The sequence below is a fragment of the Podarcis filfolensis genome, assembly GCF_964270895.1.
Source record: "Podarcis filfolensis genome assembly, chromosome: 1".
NCBI classification, from domain to species: Eukaryota; Metazoa; Chordata; class Lepidosauria; order Squamata; family Lacertidae; genus Podarcis; species Podarcis filfolensis.
The window spans coordinates 30488046-30503328 of record NC_139604.1 but is presented as its reverse complement, the minus strand read 5'-3'; positions in this window follow the sequence as shown (position 1 = coordinate 30503328).

The window sequence follows — 15283 nt, the reverse complement described above, 5'->3', positions numbered from 1 at the left end:
AACAGTATCATTTGCTAAGATTTTAAAAACACAATGCTACATATACTAAGGGGGAATAATGACATGTTATGTGCAAATGCATGTAGCTGGGTCCTAATCTCACTTATTAAAAATGAAAAGCTGCTTTGGAGGAGCAGAGACTGCAACATACTTGTAGGAATGTAGGAAACTGCTGTTTACTGAATCAGACCATTGGTCTATCTAGCTCTGATCTGAATCATCTGCACTGACTGCCAGCAGCTCTCCAGGGTCTCTCACAGCCCTACCTGGAGATGCTGGGGATTGAACTTGAGACCTTCTGTATGCAAAATAATAATAATAATAATAATAATAATAATAATAATAATAATAATGCTCCACTTCTGAGCTACGGCCCTTTTGGAAGCTTGTGGGGGTAAGCAGCTGGAGGGGGCAATCTGACATGCAGAAATAGCAGCCAAGGAATAGGTGAAGCATCCCTGCCTCTTCTTTGTTCTAAATTCTCCGCTTCTGATACAGCTTTTCTTTTTCTTTAAAAAAACCCACACACATTGTTTACACTTGACTTCATGCCCCAAAGTTAATATCAAAATTAGTATTCTTTGTGCATGTGGGGGGCAGCAAAAATTCCAACTCAGATCTCTAACATCTTATTTTATTTTACAGGACTATTTATAAACCGTCAGCTCATAAGAAATATTGAGGCAGCGCATTCTATAAAATCATAAAACTAGAAAACCATAAAATTTTAAAACCATAAAAAAACCAGAATGAATGACCTTAGAAGAACAAGGATATATGAAACTATTCCTCTGGGGAATCAATAATTTGTATAAAGAAAGATGCGTTTCCAAATTACTTCTGCAACCATCAGTAAAAACAGGATGAGAAAGAGAATGCCCTACAAGAAATTAAGTCCATGGTCGTGCCGATAGTTACTTTGGTTTTATAAACCTTTATGGTGCTTTAAATCCTGTCCTCCTGCCTTATTTTTTCTGATCAAAATGTTACCAGAGTAGGGCTCTCTCCCCACCCATACCCCACCACTGAGAGAGCTACCACCACCTCAAAAGGCAGAGATGAAGATAATTCTGCATTGCCCTTGTTTACAGAACACCTTTCTTCCAGGGAGTTGGGAGATACTCCTGTACAGAATTACTCTGAAAGCGTTAGAAGCTATTGATTTGTTCCCAAGAAATACCAGGTGCTGTTTCTTCTCTCTCATAGATAAATAGATGGATAGGCAGCTAAGTAAGTAGGTAGGTAGACCGATCAAGATCAAGACAGATATAGCTAACAAATCTCAAAGCTACAATTAAGAAACATGCATTTTCATCCTTAAGAAGAAACTCCCTTTACACTGTGTATGAAATATTGGCAATTTTTTTTAAAGTAAACAAATATTTGCTTCTATTATTATTTTTGAGGGTTACCACCTGTCTTTTTATGAACTGCAGCCAATATGGAGCAGCTTTAAGAGGTTATTATAGAAGGAGACTTCAGATTCAGTATTAGGAGACTGAGATGCCAGAAGGCTACAAGAATGAACCTTAGTGGCTTGTTGTTTAAATCTCCTGAACATGTCACTTTTCACATGATTTGTGGCAAGGGAATAATGGATGGCCTTGTCTTTGTACCAGGCTGAATTGGGGAGAACCTTTCCATTTTAAAAATATTTTTCTACACATTGAAATCCATGAAAAGAATCACAGTGTGTTTGTGGGGGAGAGGGGCTTAACTGAAGTTGGAGTCCAGCAATGTGTGCAGAGGAGGAGAAACCAATCAAGGGTCTGAAAACCAAGCCCTATGAGGAACGGTTGAGGGAGTTATGTTTAGCCTGGAAAAGAGGAGGCTATCAAATATCTAAAGGGTTGTCATATGAGAAATGGAGCAAGCTTGTTTTCTCCTTGTTAAGTTGTGGGTGAACATATCAGATGACACAGTGATTCTTCAAACAGCTCTTGTTTATTCACAGGCCAGAACAGAACTGAACTGAAGGGTTCAATCAGCCTGCTTATATAGAGCTCCAGTACAACGTAACTGTAACGATTTTCTAAAACTATCCAATCACTGAACATCACTTTTGATCCCTTATTTGCATAACTATCTACAGTATCCGCCTGCTGGCCCAGGGTGAAAACTTCAGTACATAATACTCCTGCTCTGGAAGGTAGGACCTGAACCAAGAACCTTAACCCATGGAAAGGGCTCCCCATTGAATTTGTACATATGTAGAGCTCAAAAGTTGCCTGATAAATTTCTAGTTTTCTCAGGGACTGTCACAACCTTCCAAAGTAATCAGGTGAAGTTAGGCAGGCTTTGGGCAATTTGGAGGAATCATGATTCCTGACAACCAGCTTATTAGCAGAGAGTATCACTCTTATTCCCTTCAGTGGGACTTGTGCAGGACAGCTTCATGGTAGATCATGCCTCTGATAGTTTTAGGGCTGCAGAAAAACCTAGCATGATGAATCTGAAGACAGATTATAAACAGACTATGGCAAATGCCAGATGAGTGAAACCAGTGAAAACCATATGTTGTATGTTTTTAAATTACATTTTTTAAAAAAATAAGGATTTCTGAATCCCTCACACATCTTCTCTGAAGTCTGGATTTTTCCTTCCGTGGCCTTGTCTAGAGAAGTACAAATGATGGATGCGTGATCAAAGCTATTGTTTGAATCTGCAGGCGAAGTGCAGATTGCACCCAGATCCCTTCCCCTCCTCATAAATTAGATTGCTCTCCACTAGAATGATGTTCATTGTGTTAAAACAAAGGCAGCAATAGGCTGGATTGCAAACAAGTAAAACTACATTCTTTGGCAAGTGAGGGGAAATACCCTGCTCTGCTTCCACTTGCATTCAGCCATATTTCTAATAAGAAATAAAGTGGGAGGTTCTTAGCAGTGGTGCTGTCGGGGAGAGATGTCTGGGGGAGATGTCAAGGGCCCCACAGCACAGAAGGAGCAGGATGGCTGCCAATCACAAGAGCCCTGACTTACCACATTTTGAAGTCAAGCATTGTTTCTCTGGACAGCCATTGCTTTATTTTCAATCACGGATTCCGTGTTGCCTGTTACATGTTGTACTCTTTCTGTTAAAACCATTTTTTTTTGTAAAACAAACAAACAAACTAAAACTAAACTAAACCAAAAGAAAAATTAATACACATGACCATTTCAACACAGCGACCTTATAAAGCCATTAAGTCCAAAATTACCCTCCTAGTGCTATCCAACCATTGTTTTTTTCCTGCTGTAAGCTAGAAGTGGGATCAAAATATGGTTTCTGCACTTGTATGCTTTTTCTATATGTACTTCCAGTGGAGCATTTACCACAACACATCCTAGAACTGCTTCCCAAGTGGCACAGGGGACTCCTCTTTAAGCTAATAAAAACATTGTGGCTGGCTGAGGGACATTCATATCCTTGTGGCATTGTTTCAGTTGGCGTACCAGCATCATTCTTGATCAGATAGTTCTGGGTCAGTCTTTTCTACAAGGCTACTTGTCCACCTTCCCCATTTGTACTGCTTTGCCAGCAGGGCAAGAAGAAGTGTGGTGAGAGAGCTGAAGGCAGGGTAACATGCTGCGTTTGGGGAAATCTTTTGTTTAGGTGACAAGGCCACAAATTCTTCCACCTACTAGGGCATGGGTGTGATGAACCTGTAACGCTCTATATGTTATCAGATTCCAGCTCCCATCAGACCCAGCCAGCATGGTCAATGGTCAGGGATGATGGGAACTGGAGTACAAACTCATCCTAAGGCATGGTACCTGCAAGAACCTTTCCGGGGGGGGGGCTGGTGGGGACCAAAATGAAACTCTGTAGGCTAGTCAGAAAAAATGAGAATAATGGTGTCTGTACATTGCGCATTATATCTCACGAAATTTCTCTCTATTGTTCTTTTTAAAGAAAGCTGGAACCTGTGGATTTTACATATGGAAATTCCCCCTGGGGATACTTATGTCCAAGGTGCCATAGGTTACCTTTTGCTTCAAAAGTGAATGTCACTGCTTTAGAAAGTTATCATTGTCTTTATGACATTAGCAGCCATTACACCAGTGGTACAAAACCCTGAGCCCATGCGCATAGTTAGGATTTGGATAAACCACACCCACTGACATCATGTAACATGGAAGTTCGAGTGGGAGAAGTTAAAAAAAGCTGCAGCTTAGATGAAGAATCTTCTTTACAGCTACACCCTGAAGCTTCAGTCACCTGACCTCGCATGCAGTTACATGACTGGCAGGTGAGAGTGGCCCAAGCCACCTGTCAAAGTGGCCTGCAGAGGGTTGCAGAGTCACTTCTGCACCATACATTCAAAGCACTCCTGCTGTTTTAACAGTCACATCTTTCCCCAAAGAGTCTTGGAAAGTTAAGCTTGTTAAGGGTACCAACTCTGCCATTCCCAGGATCCTTAGCAAACCACAGTTCCGGGATTCTCCATGACTGTTAAAGTGATATGACAGTGCTTTCTTTCTTTCTTTCTTTCTTTCTTTCTTTCTTTCTTTCTTTCTTTATTTTTAGTAGATTTATATACAGTACCACCCTTCATCAGTAAATCTCAGTGTGGTTCACAGAATAAAATACCGGAGAAAAACAAGTAAATACAATGGTATCTCAGGTTAAGTACTTAATTCGTTCCGGAGGTCCGTCCTTAACCTGAAACTGTTCTTAACCTGAAGCACCACTTTAGCTAATGAGGCCTCCTGCTGCTGCCACGCCGCCAGAGCACAATTTCTGTTCTCATCTAGAAGCAAAGTTCTTAACCTGAAGCACTATTTCTGAGTTAGCGGAGTCTGTAACCTGAAGCGTATGTAACCTGAAGCGTATGTAACCCGAGGTACCACTGTAATTAAAACAAAACAGCAAAACAATAATGCCCCCCTTCCCACAGACACATTTAAAAGTCTGTAGAATATTGATCAGCCAAAGACCTGGTTGAAGAGGAATGTTGCTCCAAAGATTTCCTACCATACCTTCCAACATTTAAAAAACTTCCCTATACAGGACTGCCTTCAGATGTCTTCTAAAGGTTGTATAGTTACTTATCTCTTTAGCTCGGAGATCACATAGCTCCATACTTTCCAGCCTTTCTCCATTGAAAATAGGGACATCCTAAGGAAAAGTGGGACATCCCAGGATCAAATCAGAAACCAGGATGGCTTCTCTAAATCAGGGACATCCCTGGAAAATAGGGACACTCGGAGGGTCTGCAAAGGCACTGCTCTATTTGGCGGCAGCATCAGAACTGAGTAATGAGTTTAATCTCCTTTAGTCAGCGCAAAGTGCTGAAAGGTTCTGGTTCAACATTGTTGTAGCTAGGAAACCAGAATATACCGTACTTCTCTTTAGACAATTCTGAAAATTGTCATTGTTTAGTAAATAAATCTACCACACCATTCAATATTTGGAAGGAAAGCAAAATAAACAGTAGCAGGGAAGTACCACTCAAAATACCTCTGTGCAGCTGGAAGCCCATACGGCCTGTTGGATTGCAACTGGCTGATCATGCAGAGCTTGGCACTGTACCACAAGAGTCTAAGAACAAAAAAAAAAAAGGTACCAAGAAGGAATATTGGTGTAAAACAAATAAAAATGTAGAAGCAGCAGTGCTATTTTTCTAGATAAAGAGGTGTCGGAACTCACCATGAACGCCTCTCTTGTTGTCTTATAATGGCAATGGTGCCCACCTGAGAGGTGCCAGAACTCATTTCCAGCAAGTTCTGGCTTTAAAAATGCCCTGAGAAGAAGTATGAAGTTCACCACTGTGTGCCCACAATTCACAGCGATGAAGCACAATGCATGACAGAGTCATTCTGTGATCCTTGTCAGTTCTCCACTGCAACACCTCAGCCTGATGTAGATAATATATTTCAAGGGTAGCCAAAATGGTGGCAACTTCCAGCCCAGATGTTCTTGTATTAAAACTTTCAGCAGTCCCAAAGAGACTATGACTCAGGGGAGTCATAGTCCAGCAACAGGAATACACTAAAGATTTAAGCACTGGCCCTTCTCAGAGATAGTATGTTGGGTTGGCTGGCTGACCTGGTTTGACCTGGTAAAATTGGCCTTTTGAAAAAAAAGCAGCCGCAACCCTGATTTTTAAGGTGATGGATACTTGCCTTTTGTACACCAGTGCTTAATGTAAGCAGTCATATTTTCATGTTAATCAAATGATTAAAATAATAGTATTGAATAGATATGGTAATATAAGCAGCAGCTGATTACACTGACCATGAGGATCAGGGGCATACACAACTCAGGGCATAGACCCATGGCAGACATCTGCATAATGTTTGCATGTGCCAGTCTATATGTATGGATATCATAGAGGGTGGCTGACCATGGAGGCTGGTGCCCATTGGGGCTGGAAGGGCAGAAGGCAGAGAGATCCAAAAGTAGGTGGAGCCAGAGCCAATGACAGGCAGAGCAACCACCTGACTGGTTGTAAGTAAGAAGACAGGTGGAGGCTGGTGAGGACGGACTGAGGTTGGTGGGGCAGTGCCCCATTTGCCCTAATGAACCAGCCTCGTTGGCTCGGGCCTCACCGTCATGGCGCTGTGCTGTGAACTGGCCGCCATGTAAGAAAGTTTTAAGTTTAGAAAAAGGAAGGAAAGGGGGTGGAAAATCAGGAGCAGGAATGAAAGATCTGAGTCTCTGGTCTCCAGGGCTACCCCCTAACAATGTCCCTGATGGGGATATACGTAATTATGACTTGAATTAGTAATGATCTGATTAATTTTGATGCAGCCTGTATATATGTGTATGAGAGCAGGAGAGAGAGATAAAGGAAGAAATCTGTCTGTTTAAGTGTGATACCTAAGCTGATACTCAGCCTGGCACTATCTATAACTCCTAATTTGTTTTGCTAATGGACAGGGTCCGTCCATATGGGGATTAGCACATAAACCCATTGAGCTACTTCTGATATTTATGCAAACATAAGAACCTCAATTTGATATTATCAGCAACACCACCTGTAATGTTCTGTTCTAGGTGCTCCGGCTTTTTTTTTAATAGATTGAAATTCAAACTTTCTATACTGCCTTCAAGCATACCAAAATATACAGTAAAGCCAGATGTCTATATATCTAATGAATCATACAGTTTACAGTCTCTGGCTAAGATAAAAAAGGATGGAAAAGAAGATGATGAAAATCCAACAGATGTCTCAAAATATCTTTTGTGTCTCACAGCACTTCAAATCTTCCCATTGCTGCAATTTCTTTTTAACTTCTTTATGTCACTATTACTAAGCAGATGCTGATTCACTGAACCAGGGATGAGGAACCTCAGCCCCTCCAGACATTGCTGGACTTCAGTTCCCATCAGCCCCAGGCAACACGGCCAATGGTCAGGGATGATAGGGACTGTAGTCAAACAACGTATGAAGACCTCCAACAATATCAACAGGTTGCTCTGCACTGAACAATGGTATTTGTATTCTAAAAACCTCTGGTACGAAAAACAAAAGAAAGGGGTTGGAATGCCATGGATAGCATATTGCATGAAAGCAATTTCCAGAAAGCATGCATAAATCTCAGGCTAAAGAAAGTCTTGGTAATCTTTTCGTTTCTAAAGAAAGGAATAAACTTAGTTTCTTGCTTCTTTGGCAGAGGGACCTATTGATTTTGAAATCTTATTTCAAATTATTATTAACTGCCTATCCCCACAAGGCTCAGGAGTAAACCCTACACAAATCTGGAGCAGAGTCCCTAAGGCGGTTGGATGGCATCTTGTACCCCTCCTTCCAACAACTTCTGCAGCCATGCTGGTGCCAAACATCTTGCTCTACTTTCCTTTGGACCACATCAGCGAGGTCTTCTCGTCTGGGCAGCCCAGGACCTCCATACACACTTGCCTGGCTTGTGCCCTGGGGAGGTCACTTTGGCGCAGTGGAGGCACACTCCATTGTCTCTTGAGACAGATGGAGGCCAACAACAACAATCCCCGCAACAAGCCTTTTAATTAGGTCACACATTACAGCATAGAAGAAGACAGATCTTTGTCCCAAGGTCTAAAATTACACAGAGGGAAAACAAAGGAGAAAGGGAGAGAGGGTCAGCATTTCTTAAACTGCCCCAAAACAGATTCCAACAATAATGTAAACAAAGAACAATGACAGCAAAACACAAGCAACCATAAAATGCCATCAATAAAACAATAGCAGCAACAATAAAAAAGAAAGAATTGTTGCTCATTAAAACCAAGAATATACAAAAAGGTTTTGACCTGGTGCCTAAAACTCAGTAGCATATGTGGGCAAGTATCTCTGAAGAGGGTGTTTCATAACCCAGGCACCGCCCCAGAAAAGACCCTATCTGCTCACCACTCAACTATCCCCTGAAAGAAAAGGTGCACCTAAAAGGGTTTGTGGTGGTGAACTTAAAAGATGGACAGGTGAACCTGTGCTTCAGTTTATGCCATCCAGCACAAGCTGGAAACCAAGTGAGGCTGAGATATATACAAAAGAGCCAATCGCAGTCAATAACCTGACGGCTATTTTCTGAACCATCTGAAGTTTCAGAATGCCCCCTGCTTTCCCTCGCCTCCAGTGTCCCTGTTCTTTAGAAGTAATTGACTCATTGTTTGCAAAGACTTTCTATTGTCTAATGTTAGCTCTGTGCTCTTCTCCCCCCCCCCCTTTGCTGCTACACGTGTTAACAACAGCCAGGAGAGCTGGAAAAAATAGTTCTTGCAATAATTATACCAGGATCACCCACTACCAAGCTGGCATATGGGGGAGAGGAGCTATAGCTATGGATGTAGCGCTATCCCCAACGCTTTATATTCATCTGGAAGGCATGCTTGTTCTAATTAAACTTTTCCTAAAATAGACAGGTCTGTATTACAGGACCAGTTTGATTTGGTGAATCTTGACAGTTTCGGTGCTTTTAAAAGATGATTCTCCATTCGGGTCCAGCCGGAGACAGGAAAGTGAACAACTGAGGGCAAGGAAGAACAGAATGAGAGCGAGGAGGTACTGCGCAGGCCAGTGACATTCGTACAAGCTGGTACAGGCTGCTAGAGGCTTCTGTGCAGACACAGCACGGCAAGCGTCTACTTTGGAGAAAAAGGCTCTCCCTTCCTCCACTGCCTGCTCACACTTAGCTTGGGAGTTTTGCCTGAGAGCATGCTCCCTATGCATAAGCTTCTGCTGCTCATTTCTCCACCAGTCATTCTTAAGGGATTCCTAATCAGCCTCTAATACGTTTCTGTTTCTGGTCCACAAAAGACTTTGAAGATAAACAAAAACTTCAGGGAAGGAGAGCCTAGTCACGCTGCTCTTGACTTTTGGTGCTGGGGGAGATGGGTGTCCTATCCTGAGAACTAGGGTTTGATCACTTTTGGTGCTGGCTGCTTATTGGGTTTTTGATCTTCTGTCTCATCTTTGTCCTGAAATTGGACTGGTGCCTACACATCTTCAAAACAAACTAACTAAATTCATTTTGGGAGCAGGCAAAACTCGCCGGAACTTGATTCCAGCACCTCTCAGGTGGGTGCCATTGCTATTACTGTATAAGAGAACAAGGAAAGCATTCGTGGTGAGTTCTGGTACCTCGTTTTCTAGAAAAATAGCACTGGGAGCAGGGTACTGCTCAGCAGATAAGAGCCCAGTGAAACAACTGCATCCACCATTTCCACCTTCATGTCAGTGAGCTGGAGGATTTGCTGTTCATTTCCCACTAGCCAATAAGGCAAACCCTGCATGACTTCTGACCCACCCAGGTGAATGTTGCCCACCAGTCATGTCCTGAAACCTGATAACATCCTTGATTTTTAGTCACAGACAGCAGAAACAGGAGGTTACTGGTTGCCATGGAAGGCTTTTACAGGAGCACACCAGTCTGGAAGCTAGTCAAGAACTTTATTGTCTCTCTTAAAGCAAGACCAGAACAGAAAGAGGAAACTCCTGACTCCACTCAGATATAACTAAGTCCAGTGCCATCTAGTGACTATATAATTATTCCACAAATTGGCCATACACACAAGGGTTGCATTCAATTTGACCAGTTATTCAGGCCTGCAATAAGGTATCACATTGGTAATCAATAGATCTTTTGTGATGGAAGATTTGTTTCCACTCTTTTGCTTGTGTCATGAACAAAACCACTAGAACAAATAAGTTTTTCTCCTTTATAACACAGTTTTCTAAAGTCAAGTGCTGTTCTATTAAAATATGCCCTGATGCAGATTTTATTCTCCAGACATGCGCGCCTTAATGAGGCCTAAGCATCTGAGCAGGAAATGTGCTGTCCGAAAAGATGATGAAATATAGACCAGTATGTTTTCATAGCAATATTTTTCAACTGTTACATCCTAGCCATACGGTACTTGTGGCTCAAGTTGTGCATTGCTTGGTATTGTGCCCAGTGTCTCATAGCATGTTAACTGAAGCAGCAGGTCTTATCCCTTTGGCCTCTTCAGGAAAGAGACACTCACGCCAAGGGGCCAACATGAAGAAAATGGGCAATGTGGATGCTTCTGGAAACACCTGCAAAGTTAGGCAGATCCTCTAAGCTCAGAAATAAACACTGATGAGATATTTTGCTGGCGTGCCACACTTATCTGGTCCTTTTCGCTTTTGCCGCTGGTAGGAAGTACAATATTTCCACCACCTCAGCATACACATGCGCACACAAAAAGTGTTCATAAATCACACACTCATCCTTCAGAAGCACCTGTATTTCTGGTTGCTCCAAGATATCTGGCACTGGTTCAACAGACTGTGCAGGTGCACTGATGACTAAAAGAAGCAGGATGTTAACGTTGTGGAGGTGCAGGGGGGTGATTTACAAAATCAATCCTCTTGGCAAACTGGGAGGCCAAGTTTCAAAGGGCTAGTGCTTGGTCAAACCCTAGAAGGGGATGGTGCCTGTCCATCAGTCCACATGCTGCTGCTGTAGTGCAGTTTCTCTAACTAGAAACAAAAGCCACCGTATTGCAAGAGGTGGTCCTAGACAGGGCATTACCTAGTATCAAGTGTGTTGAGAGCAGCTGTAGCGAGGTGGGGAGACCAACGTCAAAGAGAGGCTAAAAAATCAACTCCCCTACAAGGAAAGGCTTTTTTACTTTAGAAAAGAGGCAAGTAAGAGGTGGACATGGTAGTGATGTAAGAGGTAGTATGCTTTTGAAAACCAACTTCTGGAAACTGCAGAGGGGGACAGTGTCCTGTTAGCAGGCTCCCCATAGGAATCTGGCTGGTCACTATGAGAAGAAGATTCTGGATGAGATGGATCTTCGACCTGATCTAGCAGAATTCTTCTAATGATCCTAAGCAGGCAAATTGCAGATCTTCTCTGAGGCCCCGCAGTAGGCTAATTCGTGCTGCACTCTGTCATCCAGAAATTAATGTATGGACAGAAATATGGATTTACAGCCATTCCTAAACTATGCTATGTATTAGTATCAAGTTTGACAGGGTTTTAAATGTGTGGTCTTTATTATGTCTGCCAGCTAAAGCCTAGGGATGTTTATTCACTGGCCACTGAAGATAGCATTCCCCACCCCTGCCCCCAAGCAATCATTGATTTTGTATGTCCCAATATTATGGGTCTTCTAAAACGGCTTTAAAAATGGTGTTGGAAATCACCATCACTGACTGTTATATAGGAAAGGCGAGTGTTGGTGAACAGGAGTCCCAATTCATTCTTATTTGATGCATGGCTTCCTTCTCCGTGCGAATTGTTTACAGACCAATCGAATGTCCCCCATATGCCCCCATATGTTTGCCATGGTGTTATCGTTTTATTATAAAATAGACACTTTTTTAGAAATAATGTTTTGTTTTTCCAATATGCTGCGCTGTTTGACTGGCTGAAGTTTTATTTCTTCAGTTGATGAATAAATAAACTTCTCTCATCCAGTAATTTGAAAATGGTTGGCATTCTATTTGGTATAATTGGGAGATGGAAGCAAAATAATTATGTTTTTGTAATATAACTGATACATTCAACATAAGGCTTCTGATTTAATAGCCAACATGTTCTCTTTACATGGCTCCTGAAGGGAAGAACAGGCTAAAAGAAAATAATAATAATAATAATAATGATAATGATGATGATAATAATAATAATAATAATAATAATAATGAAAGGACCTATAATGGTGTTTTTATTTCCTTGGATATTCCCCAGCTATTGTGAAGACCATTTCTTTGCAATATGCATTAAATATTGTACAGCCTGCCTGGGATGAGAATAGATAATAGAGGGTGGGGGAGTGAGAAATAAGTTATTTCTGTTGATGTTTTTGTTGTTGTTCTTAAATAAATTAAGGTTAATTGAAATGGAACACAGGTATGCGTTTTATTACACTTCTGGGCATACAATCCAAGGACTGTTTCATAGTCAAGGCTAATGCAAAATTCTTCTTAATTAGCATTGCTGCCCTGATTTTTATTCTCTCCCTCCGCCCCCCGCCCCCCGCTAGAGAAGAATGTGATGCATCTCAGTTTTAAAATGTTCAGATATATGATGGAGGTGAAGAAGTGATCTGGTAACTGAATGACTTTCCTGGCAGGAGCGAATCTGACAGGATGGCATTTTACTAATTAAGAAGAGTGCTGGACTAACCAGATGGGCGGAATACAGATTGGAACTTTTTAAAAAAGACTCGAATGAAATGGGGGGGGGGACACACCACCAAAATAAAAATATCCAAACAATTATAATGTAGGCACTTGTGATATATCGGAAAGAGGTCATCAGACTGCTAGAATAATCAAAAGCTATGGAAAGAGCTCAATTACATACGACACAAAATTAGGTAAGGAGAAGCAGCAGAAGCTTGCAACCTGCCCGGAAGAGGGATATGCAGAAAGATGCAGATTCTGGTCACAGATCCCCTTGCTGGATGGGGTTCTATTTGTGGAAAAAACTGCTGCATGAGTTAAAGCATTCTATCCAGCATGTTGAACTGCATGAAGAGCTAAGAGTTTGGTGCAGTCATCTTTGGGAAAGCCAACTTCCAGTTTGGGGAAAGATTGAATCCAGGCCTCTCCTGTTCCCAGCCCTGTCCTAGTCAGTGCTTTGTGTGTCAACCAGGCAGTGGCGTAGTGTGGGGGGTGCAGGGGGGGCCGGCCGCACCGGGCGCAACATCTGGGGGTTAGGGTTAGGGGGCGCAAATCCACGAGTTAGGGGGCGCAAATTACTTGTCTTGCCCCGGGTGCTGACAACCCATGCTAGGCCACTGCAACCAGGTAGATTCCTCAAAAGCTGTGAATGCTGGCATGCTGATGAGACTGAAGACAGAGGTTGTACAATCTGGTCCACCCTTCTCTCTCCTTTTGACACCCCTTTTCTCTCTTTCTGATGCCTGCTTTCTCTTGTTGTGTCTCTCTCTTCCCCCCTTCACCCCAGTGCCGGATTTACATATAAGCTAAACAAACTATAGGGGGATACGGATGGCGCTGTGGTCTAAACCACTGAGCCTAGGGCTTACCGATTGGAAGGTTGGCTGTTCAAATCCCCGCGACGGGGTGAGCTTCCGTTGCTCGGTCCCAGCTCCTGCCAACCTAGCAGTTTGAAAGCACATCAAAGTGCAAGTAGATACCGGTAAATAGGTACCGCCCCGGCGGGAAGGTAAACGGCGTTTCTGTGCACTGCTCTGGTTTCGACAGAAGTGGCTTAGTCATGCTGGCCACATGACCCGGAAAAACTGTCTGCGGACAAACGTCGGTTCCCTCGGCCAGTAAAGAGAGATGAGCGCCACAACCCCAGAGTCATTCGTGACTGGACTTAACAGTCAGGGGTCCTTTACCTTTTAAAACAAGCTATAGCTTAGGGCTCCACTCTCTTGGGAGCCCCCAAAGAATTCTTAATTGTACAGTGGTACTTCGGGTTAAGTACTTAATTTGTTCCAGAGGTCCATACTTAACCTGAAACTGTTCTTAACCTGAAGCACCACTTTAGCTAATGAGGCCTCCCGCTGCCACCACGCCGCCGGAGCACAATTTCTGTTCTCATCCTGAAGCAAAGTTCTTAACCTGAAGCACTATTTCTGGCTTAGCGGAGTCTGTAACCTGAAGTGTATGTAACCTGAAGCGTATGTAACCCGAGGTACCACTGTGTTTCACTATTAATATACCTCTTCTTAATTGTATTTCAGTTCAACAATTACTTTGATAAAATACATATTTTGTTATGTGCAAATAGTTTTAGATACCTATTAGGTCCATAAATTACCATATAGCATATATTCAACACAAAAAACAGCGACAATTTGTTGACAAAGGACAGCTGGACATATAAAGGGCCCCATTACCTTCAGTAGCTTAGGGCCTCATCAAACCTAAATCTGGTCCTCTTCCTTCCATCCAGTGGGCTGCCAGGAGAGAGACAGATTGCTCTCGCCAAAAGTCCAATTTGACTGCTTGAAGAGGGCTTTTGAAATTAATCCACAGGTTACCCATCCCTGTTCGAACCCAAGCTCAACCCTCTAAAGAAGTACTGTGACCTCATTGGTGCTTCACTCACCACCACCACCTCTTTCCATTATTTTGCCCATTGCTATAAAAATGCTCATAAAGGGCAACAGGTCTAAATGAAGAAATATTCCCAAACATCTACACACAGATAGAAGGCTGAGTAATCAAATCCCCTGTTGTTTCATAGCAATACAGTGAAATGCGAGTGAGGCTTTGGCAGTAATTGCTGCATTTCCGTTCTGAGTTTTCTGATTTTACAGGGTGAAAGATGAATTAATATTGCACTGATAGCTTTTTAAAAGAAAAATACTACAGCTACTCGTATCTACTATCTATTTTGGAACGTTGTTCGTCCGTCTGTTCACTATGCATTTGCACACCTCTAAAGATATCATAACCGAATTGGGCATGATGGTTCCTGATATGAAAGAACATGTTTTCATCTATGTTTGGATACTATTGGACACCATTTTGAATCAAGATGGCGGACCAGACCTTTCCAAACTGGCCTTAACTGACATTCCCCTATTGGAGGAAATCTTTTCAGAGGACCTGACACAAGAGGTAGATTTGGGGCTGCGGGGTGAGATCAGGGTTGGGCTTTAACTTATTGTTGTGATGTGCCTGTGTACGAACTCTGCGTGTGTTTCTGTCAAACATTTCTTCAGCACTGTGCAGCTTTCCCAGCTGCCTGCACTTCCTGATCTGAATAAAGTCCTCTGGGAGAAATTACCTCAAGTTGACTTCCCCTGAGCTTTTATTTGAGGCGGAGGAAAACCAGGCTACTGTGTGCCTGAAACTGATGTTTTCACTGGTTTTGCTTTTAAGCATGGGCAGAGCCAGGGTTTTTGTTAAGGGGGGGCAGAACCT